Genomic DNA, 7,773 nt, shown 5'->3' on the forward strand with positions numbered 1-7,773 from the left:
GAGACTGTGACAGCACTGAGCAGCTCCTTCAGTGGGAGACTGCGGCACCCACGGTGTGGGACGGAGAGATTTCGCAGGTCTTTCCTCCCCACTGCTGTCAGACTCCACAATAAAGACTTTAACTGATCAAACACACACATGTGCAATAACACTAAGTACAATAATCTTCCTGGCATCGTTGTATTTTTACTCAGTTGTATATAGCATTTGTATTCTATTTTTATCTTATTGTATATTTTATTCTATTTTATTCTACTGTATATAGTATTTTATTTTATTCTGTACAGTTGTGTACTGTATTTATTCTTATTTTATTTTATTCTAATTTTTGCTTCATAACTTTTGCACTGTCCACTTCCTGCTGTGACAAAACAAATTTCCCACATGTGGGACTAATAAAGGTTATCTTATCAATAATCAAACAGATCAAACTGATTGATCAGCCATCAGAGGAGTCGGATCAATGGAGCTGCTTCTGTTCCTGATGTTTGATCCTGGACTGAAGCGTCCCTGCAGAGGAGACACGACAGCTTCACACAGAAACACAATAAAATAATAAGTGAAAGAGAACCAAGTGAAAGTGAACAAACAGCTGTAACTGTGAGCAGCACGATTCTCCATCCATGATGTTTCCCTGGCTCCAGGCCACACAGCTGTATCTGTCTGTGGGGCGTTTAAGGGTCAGGCTGAACTGTCCGCTTTTCACACGCTCGTCTTTCTTTCACTCTGTGATGCTGCTCCTGTTTGTCAGGCTTCTCAGGACGGTGCCACCACTCCACCTGAGTGTCCTCAGGCAGCCGGACAGACTCCGCCCCCTCCTCCACCTGACACTCTGAGAGAACAGCAAACACAGCGTGAGGTGTACAGACAGCAGCAGGTTTCAGAGGTGTAGAGAAAGCTGAAGCCGATCAGAGCAGAGGACGGAGGCCATGTCCACACTGATACGTTTTCCTTCTAAAAGCTTCTTTTTCTCTCCGTTTTGGCCTCCACACTGAGACGCCGTTTTTGCTCAAGGAAAACTGAGCTTTTTGAAAATGCAGCTTTCATGTTGCAATCTGCAAAAACTGAGCCCTTTGAAAACAATGATGCATTTTAGTCATATGATGCAGTCATGTGACCAATTAAACTAAGTGGGTGGACGGCATTATACAGCAGTTCTTTTGTTTGCTCTCAGTTTTGACATCCCTGTTAAAGACTAATATCAGTTTATACATGCTGCAGAGCTCCAGATAAAACTTTTCCTCCACATTTGGCAGCGAAGCTTCAAAGAGCCGGAAAGTAAATAAACGGCACATGGAAATGACTTCCTGTGTGAGGCTTCAGTGTTAGTGGAGCCGCTAACAGTGGTGGATCTAAATCTGCACCTCAAAGTGCGTTTGCATACAAGTAGAAGGGGAGTGAGTGGGTCAGCGCTCAGGGCTCAGACACTAAGTTGGCCTTAAACACACCATTTATTTCCATGGAAACAGACACAACCAGGGTTACAGGTTAAATCCCCCTATACAATAAAAAGAGTCTCAACACGCTAAAAACCCTGCAGGCAGAAATAACTCTACACTGTCAACACAAAGGCTGAACAAATGTTTCCATATGCTAAAATTCCCATAATGCCACAGTCCAGCCACACGCGGGCAGATGTTCCTTATCTGAAACAGGAGAGGAATTTCTCTCCCGGGATGGAAACCATGCCGGCCAGAAGAACAAGGGGGCGGGGCTCCTGTCGCAGACCTGTCTCCTCCTGACAGCGTGTCACAGTCCCGCCCCACTCCACACCTGAACACGGCCTCCGTCGTAGCACCGCCAGATGCAGGCAGAGGGACACCCCTGCCCTGCTGTGGATTGCATCGCCTCCCACTATGCTGGCTGCGCACGTTTCTTTTCCTCCTGCTCGCCTTTCGTGCGTCGCCTTCCCATCTCTGCGCTCACCGTCCCCTTTAACAGGTCAGCCTGGCGTCTGATAGGCCGCCTCGGGGAACGCCCCCACCTCCACAGGTGCTACTATTGTCCACTTAGTCCACAGTGGATTAAAAGAATATTGTGCAACAACACTAAAACACACAATATCAGGATAAAACCTGATATTTAAATAAACAAACATAAATATGACAATAAAATCATGCAGGTAAAACCAACACTATGCACCAATGCACAGTCTGATCAAACTGTGTGACATCAGCATGTTTCAGACAGCTGTGACATTAAAGATCTAATCAAACTAATAATGAATCACTTTGTTTGTGCAGCAGCGTCAGGAAATGTTCAGGAGCTCGTCTCTTCCTTCCAGCTGCTCTGATGGATCAATAAACCTGTGATCATGTTGTAAAGTGAAGGCTGTTTGTTTCTGCACTGTGTGAACTTGACACACACACTGAGTCAGTTTCTGGAGCATCCAGCACACAGTCTGACTGCAGCTCTGCTGGACCTGAGCGATCCCTCTGATCTTCTTCTTTCTAATCCTGTCCATCCTGCTCACCTCCAACCAAACTCTCAGCATCTTCAGCTCTGCCACCTGCAGCTCCTCCTGTCTGTGTGCCACCGTCTCCATCACAGCAGGTCTCACTGCCATCTCCTCCTCTTCACTCTTACTGCTCTCCTCCTGTCATAAATCAGCCCTGACCTCCTCCTCATCTCTCCTTGTTTGTACTTTCTCTTCTCTGCAGACTCTCCTCCTCACTCTCACTACAGATCATAACTTTGTCTGCAAACATCAGAGTGTTCATCAGCACTGCAAACGGGCTCAGAGCCACCTCTTTGTGAGCCCACTGCCTGAGCCTGTGAGTATTTAGAAAGTAGAAGGACAGAAACTCCAGGTGTGGATGAGGCTCGTTGCATCAAAAACAGCTGCTGCTGTGATTCCTGCTGAAGGGGCTTCAAATAAGTGTCTGAATACTTCAGGAAATATGATGTTAAAGAAACAATCGTAAAGTTGTGTTTCCACTTTGTCATTATTAGAAACATTATCAGCCACAGGCTGAATGGATTCAATGGAGTAAACTGGTCCCACCATGACCTCTGACCTCTGACCTGCATCTACAGCACTGAGCCCTGACAGTGAGCAGCACTTGTTTCTTCAGCAGGATGTTTCCCTCCCTGCTGCAGACGGTGCAGGTGGAGGTGTTTGTGTCTCCATCTGTGGGTATTTCAGGGTCAGACTGAGGTCTCCAGGTTCCAGCAGCTTTCTCTTCATCTTCGTTGGGTCTCTGTAAAACTTGTGTGTCTCAGTTTGTTCCTGATGTGTTCCTGACTCGTTCTTTGGTAACTAGTCTGCAGCGTCCTGTAAAGTGCTGCAGACATGTTGGATGAAGAAGAACAGACAGACTGAGCCTCCACAGTCGGCCATGTCTCACACGCTTCCTTTCTTTGGGCCTCAGCATCAGCAACGTGTCTGCGGAGGATGTAGCTTTGAGTGACCACAACTGCGTCTTTGTTGACCTTCACTTGAGGACGTGCCATTGGATAAATGAGTCTATTTGAAACTTCAGAAAACTCAGATCAGAAAATGGGAGAAATTCAAAGTTTTGTTTGACACAATCAGCTGTTGCGTCTCGAGCTGCCTCACCTATAAATGTGGCTCTAAAGCAGACAGCAACAAAAGTCTGATTTTCTGTAGATCACAGAAATCAATGACAAACCCCCCCAGAGCGTTCTTGTTGTGCAGCTCACTGCTGCTCTACTTTTACACCTGTGACATTTGATGAGAATCAGCCGTCTGCAGCTCCCTCAGAGATTCTCCCCACAAAGCTTTTTGCCTTGTAAACCTTTTTAACGCTTTTCTTCAGACTGGAGTGTTCCAGCTTTTTCAAACATGCCGTTGTGGAAGCAAAGCTCAGCAAACCCAGCTTAGATCCAACATGACATCAACATTATAGATCAGTTTCTCTTTCAGGTCAAAGCTTGTTGAGAAGCCGCTTGCTGCCCACCTCACAGCCTGCTTGAAGAAACACCACATCTATGAGCGTTTCCACTCTGGTTTTGGTCAAATGCATCCACTGACACTGCACTACTAACAGTAAGCAGTTATATTGTGATGTCAGCAGATGGTGGAAAATACACAGTCCTGGTCTTGTTGGAGCTCTCCTGCTCTGAACATCTGAAGCTCTCCACCACATGACTGAGCACAACTCAGGGAGGAACATTTACTGAAGCTGCTGCAACATTTCCTGTCAGCACATGATTGTGTGACTTCATCAGAGGTGTGAGCATCACAGCAGAGGCCTTTGTGTCAAAGTCACTGAGGATAAAACAGAAGAACATGAAGCAGATTTTCCTGGCCTGGCTTTTTATAGCAGATGACCTTAAAAATATTCTGCAGTAGAACAAAAACACATGTGAACATGACCTGATGAAGTGAAGCAGAGCAAAGTTACAGAGGTTTGATTACAGACACAGCTGAGAGTTTTGCAGTTTTGCATCATTTTACAAAGTTTGTTCAGTTTTGAACAGCAGAAATGAGACTAAGTCAAAAACAACAACAAACCCAGTGGCCGACAGCGCTGTCAACAACGGTAGACTGGTGGGTAACAACAAGCCAATAATGCAGAAAACAGAGATTTTTAGATGAAACTGATTCTGATGCGTCTTTGTGCAGAATCCGTGTTCCTGCTCTCAGTTACTGTTTCAGCTGTTTGATGGTTGTTGAAACTGTGGGAGCTTTAACCTGAGATTCAGGCGTTTCAGCTAAAATACATTTATATTTAAAAATCGATTCAGGATTTTAATGAATCAATATGACGTTATCCATTCAATCACTAATCAAAAACCACCCCTACCTGCTAACCATCGGCATTATGGGTAGTGTAGTAGGAAACACTCAGCTGACTTAAAATAGTGCCGGAAATGAAATAAAAGACCTCCAGACACGATGAGAACAAGAACCAGGAGAACCAGGAGAACCAGCAGAGCTGTGGCCCAGGATGGAAATGGTTCTGTAGAGAAACGCAAATTGGCAGGTGACCTTTGACTGAATGTAATTAATTAAAGAACATGCTTAGATTTAAAATGGCTCTGGGCTTGTTCAAAATCACCACCCTTTCAGCTTGTTCGTGGCCAAAAGTGGCCACCAACAGATTAGGTCTGTAATTTTTATTATTTTTATGTTTTTTTGCCATTTTTTCTGCATAAAGCTTTTAAGTAACTTCAGTTCTTTTCATAAATATAAAATAATTATTACTTTTTAAATTTTTAACCCTTTAAACACCAGTTTGTTCGTCCACTGCACTAGCTGGAAGACAACCTCAAATGTCGCAATTTTATATACAGGGAGTGCAGAATTATTAGGCAAATGAGTATTTTGTCCACATCATCCTCTTCATGCATGTTGTCTTACTCCAAGCTGTATAGGCTCGAAAGCCTACTACCAATTAAGCATATTAGGTGATGTGCATCTCTGTAATGAGAAGGGGTGTGGTCTAATGCCATCAACACCCTATATCAGGTGTGCATAATTATTAGGCAACTTCCTTTCCTTTGGCAAAATGGGTCAAAAGAAGGACTTGACAGGCTCAGAAAAGTCAAAAATAGTGAGATATCTTGCAGAGGGATGCAGCAGTCTTAAAACTGCAAAGCTTCTGAAGCGTGATCATCGAACAATCAAGCGTTTCATTCAAAATAGTCAACTGGGTCGCAAGAAGCGTGTGGAAAAACCAAGGCGCAAAATAACTGCCCATGAACTGAGAAAAGTCAAGCGTGCAGCTGCCAAGATGCCACTTGCCACCAGTTTGGCCATATTTCAGAGCTGCAACATCACTGGAGTGCCCAAAAGCACAAGGTGTGCAATACTCAGAGACATGGCCAAGGTAAGAAAGGCTGAAAGACGACCACCACTGAACAAGACACACAAGCTGAAACGTCAAGACTGGGCCAAGAAATATCTCAAGACTGATTTTTCTAAGGTTTTATGGACTGATGAAATGAGAGTGAGTCTTGATGGGCCAGATGGATGGGCCCGTGGCTGGATTGGTAAAGGGCAGAGAGCTCCAGTCCCACTCAGACGCCAGCAAGGTGGAGGTGGAGTACTGGTTTGGGCTGGTATCATCAAAGATGAGCTTGTGGGGCCTTTTCGGGTTGAGGATGGAGTCAAGCTCAACTCCCAGTCCTACTGCCAGTTTCTGGAAGACACCTTCTTCAAGCAGTGGTACAGGAAGAAGTCTGCATCCTTCAAGAAAAACATGATTTTCATGCAGGACAATGCTCCATCACATGCGTCCAAGTACTCCACAGCGTGGCTGGCAAGAAAGGGTATAAAAGAAGAAAAACTAATGACATGGCCTCCTTGTTCACCTGATCTGAACCCCATTGAGAACCTGTGGTCCATCATCAAATGTGAGATTTACAAGGAGGGAAAACAGTACACCTCTCTGAACAGTGTCTGGGAGGCTGTGGTTGCTGCTGCACGCAATGTTGATAGTGAACAGATCAAAACACTGACAGAATCCATGGATGGCAGGCTTTTGAGTGTCCTTGAAAAGAAAGGTGGCTATATTGGTCGCTGATTTGTTTTTGTTTTGTTTTTGAATGTCAGAAATGTATATTTGTGAATGTGGAGATGTTATATTGGTTTCACTGGTAAAAATAAATAATTGAAATGGGTATATATTTGTTTTTTGTTAAGTTGCCTAATAATTATGCACAGTAATAGTCACCTGCACACACAGATATCCCCCTAAAATAGCTAAAACTAAAAACAAACTAAAAACTACTTCCAAAAACATTCAGCTTTGACATTAATGAGTTTTTTGGGTTCATTGAGAACATGGTTGTTGTTCAATAATAAAATTATTCCTCAAAAATACAACTTGCCTAATAATTCTGCACTCCCTGTAATTGCATTACTACTGAAATTTCTTGTATTATTAATAGTAGAGTCTGGGGCATGTAATTGATTCACATCAACACTGTTTATAATACATTGTTATTTTTGTGCAGGGAGCGCAAAAACATAAAAACTCCCTCTCAGCTTGTTCGTGGCCAAAAATGGCCACCCCTTGTTTACGTTTACAAAATGCTATAAGATTCATATATATTAAGAAAAATTTCCACTTTTTTGACTTGATTTTTTAGATTAGCATCAGTGCTGTTCATGAAAATCAAAATTTCATTCAAATTCAGAATTTTAACCCTTTAAATACCAGTTAAATCAAATAATCCTAGGAACTCACAAATGGAAAAAATCACAAAACCCCGATTTTTTTCCAAATAAAACATGTCATCTGATTTATTTTCTAACGATAATGGTGGTTAGATGCATAGCAATAATTAACAGTATCAATGAGTTTTATGCATCTTTGTTTTTTTGTGCAGTGACAGAAAAACAAAAAACTCCCTCTCAGCTTGTTCGTGGCCAAAAATGGCCAGCCCCTGTTTATGTTTACAAAATACTATAAAATTAATATATAGTAAAACATTTTTCTACTTTCGTCGACTTGAGTTTTTTAAATTAGCACCAGTCCTAGTCATGAAAACCAAAATATAATTCAAATTCAGATATTATACCCTTTGAATACCAGTAGATTATGTATTATTACTACGCTTTTGGGGGAAAATAGTAATAAAGTTCACATTTTTTAGCATATGAATGATGAAACCTAATACTTTTTTATCATTATTGCAGGTCAGTAACAGTAACTGTAACAATGATTTATTTTTACTTTATTTATTTTCTTTGTAGGGGGGAATGAATGGCCAAAAAGAAAATCACACATGGTGTGTTAGTGGCCAGAAAGGCAATTTAATGACCAAATAACCACTGAAATGACCAATAAAATGATCAAAATT

Source organism: Oreochromis niloticus, unplaced genomic scaffold (assembly GCF_001858045.2).
Source record: "Oreochromis niloticus isolate F11D_XX unplaced genomic scaffold, O_niloticus_UMD_NMBU tig00006675_pilon, whole genome shotgun sequence".
Classification (NCBI taxonomy): Eukaryota; Metazoa; Chordata; class Actinopteri; order Cichliformes; family Cichlidae; genus Oreochromis; species Oreochromis niloticus.